General features: G+C 47.6%; 1 long non-coding RNA gene across 1 annotated transcript in view; it reads left to right on the top strand.

Moving 5' to 3' along the window:
* LOC122548240 overlaps positions 1 to 4562 on the top strand; it is a 20945-nt gene extending 16383 nt beyond the window's left edge. Inside the window, exon 4 of the long non-coding RNA XR_006311196.1 lies at positions 3201 to 4562. This is a non-coding gene — a long non-coding RNA (uncharacterized LOC122548240). The remainder of the gene's footprint in view (positions 1 to 3200) is intronic.
* Positions 4563 to 5119: the final 557 nt, after the last annotated feature.

Here is a 5119-nt window from a genome sequence, read left to right as displayed (position 1 = left end):
GATTACACTTGGATTTCTCTTTTCTCCTCCCTCTTGATTGGCTCCCTCTCCCACAGTGATGTGGTCAGTTTGCTCATCCTCCCTACAGACCCCACACTCATCCTCCCTACAGACCCCACACTCATCCTCCCTACAGACCCCACACTCATCCTCCCTACAGACCCCACACTCATCCTCCCTACAGACCCCACACTCATCCTCCCTACAGACCCCACACTCATCCTCCCTACAGACCCCACACTCATCCTCCCTACAGACCCCACACTCATCCTCCCTACAGACCCCACACTCATCCTCCCTACAGACCCCACACTCATCCTCCCTACAGACCCCACACTCATCCTCCCTACAGACCCCACACTCATCCTCCCTACAGACCCCACACTCATCCTCCCTACAGACCCCACACTCATCCTCCCTACAGACCCCACACTCATCCTCCCTACAGACCCCACACTCATCCTCCCTACAGACCCCACACTCATCCTCCCTACAGACCCCACACTCATCCTCCCTACAGACCCCACACTCATCCTCCCTACAGACCCCACACTCATCCTCCCTACAGACCCCACACTCATCCTCCCTACAGACCCCACACTCATCCTCCCTACAGACCCCACACTCATCCTCCCTACAGACCCCACACTCATCCTCCCTACAGACCCCACACTCATCCACACAGGGAGCAAGAATCTCAAACCTGTTTGACAACCTGAAGGGCTGAGGCTCATTCAGCACTAACCTCTGGTTTCTTCTACCTGCCTCACTCATAGTCACACCTTTCTATCCCTGACCACTGATCGATTTGAGGTAGTTAATCCAAGAGCTGTGACTACCTCCTGAAACAGAGCATCCAGGTAACTCCTGCCCCTCCCTGATGTGTGGCCATGTTCAGACCTCAGATTTCAGCTCAACAATCTGAGCTGGAATCCCTCAACTAACAGTTATTATGGTGGTCGTAGCTATGAATCACAATGGGGTTACCAGCTCTGACGACATGCCGTTAAGACACCTCGCCTGGTCTGGCCCCTCCATTTTAATGACTTGGTGCTTAATTTGATTTTTTAAACATTTCATGCTGAAAGAACATCCACTGTTGTTGGGGAGATTAATTGACCAGGCTCAAGAGGTCAAAATTAAGTAAGTGCAGATATGTTGAAAGATTGTGTGGCTAGCAGAGATTAGAGGTGGGAATGATCACTATCATAGAGGGGTTTGAAAAGGAACGACGAGAAATTTGTTAAAATGTTGCTTTTCCTCAATTTGTGACCTATTCAGGTCAATGAGCTCCAGGTGAGGAGAACAAAATTCAGTGTGAGTGAGCACATGGGCAGCGGGATGTTGGATTACCTGAAGATTACAGGGAGGTTGAAAGTGGGAGTGTGTTCGGGTCATTCAGTCTCAAGGTTACAAAGGACTGGATGAGATTTCAGCACCTGGAGCTGAGACTGTGTTGGAGTCAGGCCACGTTACTGAAATGGAAATAGAACATCACAGTGAGGATGTGGGTCTGTGGTTTAAAGCTAATCTCCAAATGCGATATTCCCTTAATGTTGTGAAGAGCCTGGTTCAGACAGTTACCAGTGGGAGCGATACAGGTGGAGTTAGGAAGTTTTGTAACAGAGACTGAAGCCAGCAAACAAAGGATCAGGAGTAGGCCTTTCAGCTGTTCCACTATTGAATGAACTCATGGCTGCTGTGTGGAGTTCAGCCTTTGGCCCATATCCCTGAATACATTTGTAGAACAAAAGTTGATCTGTCTCAGATTGGAAACTAATAACTTAGTGATTGATTTCCAAACCTCTTCCACCTTTTTCATATCAAAGTCATTCCTCACATCTCTCTCGAACAGACTCTGCTCCTATGTTCTTGAATAAATTGGAGAGAGTTTCTATTCATTCAGCACTGGATGTTGGGACGTTGTGTGAGTTGGAGGGAGCTTCAAGGGAGTGTTGGTCACATATGCCTACTCTACAGTCCTTCATGGTGGTGGAAGTGGCTGTTTTGGGAGGTTATGCTCAAGGTATGGTTGAGCAGTTGGTCAATAAAACCCCTCTCATTCTCCTTCCAGTACTGTGGAATATGACGTGGGAAATATCAGGTGGCATGGTAGCTCAGTGGTTCGCACTGCTGCCTCACAGCACCAGGGTCCCAGGTTCGATTCCAGCCTCGGATCACTGTCTGTGTGGAGGTTTGCACATTGTCCCCAAAACTGCATGGATTTCCTCCGGGTGCTCCGGTTTCCTCCCACAGTGTAGAGATGTGCAGGTCGTGTGAATTGGCCATGGTAAATTGCCCGTAGTGTTAGGTGCATTAGTCAGAGGGAAATGGGTCTGGGTGGTTACTCTTCAGAGGGTCAGTGTGGACTGGTTGGGCCTAAGGGCCTGTTTGCACACTGTAGGGAATCTAATCTAATATGCGTTTCGGCAGGAAGACCAGGAGAGGTGAATATTATTTAACGAGGGAAAACTGCAGCGCAGAGAATTTTGGGTCCTTCTGCTTGGAAGATGAAAAACAAGCATCCGGGTTCAGTGGGTATTCAGTAAAGGAAATGGTCAGTTGGCTTTTATTGAAAGGGAATGGGAAGAAAAAATGGAAGTTTTGCTAAAACTGTTCAAGGCATGAGTCAGATCACACTTGGAATACTGAGAGTTGCTTTTGTCCCTTGTTTTGGGAAAGGCAGTCCATAGAGTATTCAGGAGATTGATCCTGGATATGGGAGGAATTTCTCAGGAAATGAGCTTGAGCAAACGGCTTCTGGACTCATTGGAGTTCAGAAGAATGAGACAAGACCTTATGGAAATATTCTGAGGGGCTTGACATTGTAGATTCAGGAAGATTGTTCTTACTTGTTTGAGAGTTGAGGACATAATCTCAGAGTAAGGAATCGCCTGTTTAAAATGGATGTGGAGGAATTCCTGCTGTTAGAGTACAGAATACTGCAGTGGCCTGTGGAGGCTGTGCTGCTCAGTGTGTCCAAGGCTGAGATAAATAGATTTTTAATTAGGAAGGGATTCAATGGTGGGGGCATAAGGCAGGAAAATCGAGCTGAGGATTATTGGATCAGCTCTGATCCCACTGAATGGTGACAGCAGGCTTGCTGGGTTGAGTTACCTACTTCTCTTACATCTGATGGTTTTAAACATCTTTTTTGGGTTCTCACTTGGTTTGCTTTTTGTTTTTAATGAACATTACAGGGAATTGGAAGACTATTTGCAATGAGGAGACATAAAACCAGGCATCACTTCCCAATTTGACCAAGCTGCTGAGCTTATTGCCACCTGAATATCATTGGGTTTTGAAGGAAAAAGCACCGCCCACAGTGGGGAGAGAAACCGTACATGTGTTGTACACGTGGACAAGTCTTCAGCAGATCATTGCCCGTCACGATATAAATACAGCCAAACTGGGGAAAGGCCATTCGTCTGTTCCAAGGGTGGGAAAGGATTCACTCGATCATCCACCTTGCTGAAACCCCAGCAAGTTCACACAGAGAACAGACCTTTGAAATGTTCACAATGTGGGAGGTGTTTTAAAAACTCTGGGGCACTGATATCCCAACAACATCCTCACAGTGACGAGAGACCCTTCATGTGCTCTCACTGTGCGTGTGGGTTCAAGCCATCATCCAACCTCATTAAACACCAGCGGATCCACACTAGGGAGAGACCATTCACCTGCTCACACTACAGGAAAGGATTTTCTCATAAATCCAACCTGTTAAAACACCAGCGATCTCTCAGAAGGTAGAGACTGGGCCTCTCAATATTCTGTAAGTTTCAATCAGGTTCTCTCTCATCTTTCTAAACTCCAACCAGAGTCCTCAACCTCTCCTCACATGACAAGTGCTTTAATCCCTGGGATTTTTCTTGTAAACCCACTCTGGACCCCTCCAAGTTCAGCACATCCTTCCTTAGATAGGGAGCCCAAAACTGCTCACAATGTCCCAAATGTGGTCTGATCAGAGCCTTACAAAGCCTCAGCAATACATCCCTGATCTTGTATTCTGACCCTCCCGAAATGAATGCTGGCATTACATTTGCCTTCCTAACTGCCAACTGAACCTGCCTGTTAACCTGAAGAGAATCCTGAACTCGGACTCCCAACTCCCTTTGTGCTTCAGATTTCCCCATTTTAGGAAACAGTCTCCGCCTCTATTCTTCTAAACCCATTGCATACCCTCCCACACTGTCATCCATCTGCCAACCGAACCTTAATAGGATCTGTAAATATATGGCTTACTTGTAAAACAGAAGGCTGGCTGCGAGTGTAAATGTATTCAGCATTCGGAAGCCTGTGGTGACGTTGTGTAACGCACGCAGAAGGCGGTCACGTGACGTTCCGTTTCACGCCCAGAAGAGTGCGAGGCGGTCACGTGACATTCCATTTCACGCCGAGGAGGTCATCTGATGCTCCGTTTCGCGGGCAAAAGAAGGTCACGTGGGGTCGGACATCCGGGAATGCGAGGAGGCAGAGAATGCAGTCAGATCAACAGCCAATCAGAAGATAATTCTACCTCAGTGATTGTATGACATTTTTTTATTGTGTAAAAGACTGGGTCAGGGACAGAACGGGGTCTTACTTTTTGAACTGGCACACTTTGTTGTTTGTCAGGGACAAAAAGGTTTAGACCCAGAGCTCTGAATGCTTTATCCACTTACTGTTTAAAATAAATTAAGAGTGTGAGACCGAATATCTTCTATTGCTTCATTTAAAAGAACACGCAGGACTTGGCTCACACATAGAAGAACGTAAGTTGGTAGATTGAGCCAAAGTCCATCAGATCCTGAACTCGGACTCACCCCCGAGGACCTTGTTTGTGCTTCAGGCCTGGCAGCATCTGTCCAGAGACAGAGAGAGAGAAAGCGGAGTCAACGTTTCGAGTCCGGGGCAGCCGTCCTTCGGGAGAGTGGCCTTTGGTCTTGATGTGCCGCCGCACAATTTCTTGTTCACTCCCACCTCTCTGTCTGTGTGTGTATTTGTCATTATTATTGAGTTTGGCGAGTCCCGGAGCCGGCCCTGTTGTTTCTCTCTCCTGAAAGGGTTGTCCCTTTGAAGAGTCTTTCCCCGGAAGCAGCTGCTAACGGTCACTTGGGGCACGAGGCCGTTAACCGCC

Source organism: Chiloscyllium plagiosum, unplaced genomic scaffold (genome assembly GCF_004010195.1).
Source record: "Chiloscyllium plagiosum isolate BGI_BamShark_2017 unplaced genomic scaffold, ASM401019v2 scaf_9200, whole genome shotgun sequence".
NCBI lineage: Eukaryota > Metazoa > Chordata > Chondrichthyes > Orectolobiformes > Hemiscylliidae > Chiloscyllium > Chiloscyllium plagiosum.
Note: the sequence above shows the minus strand (reverse complement) of the source record. Positions and strands in the feature narration are given on the sequence as shown.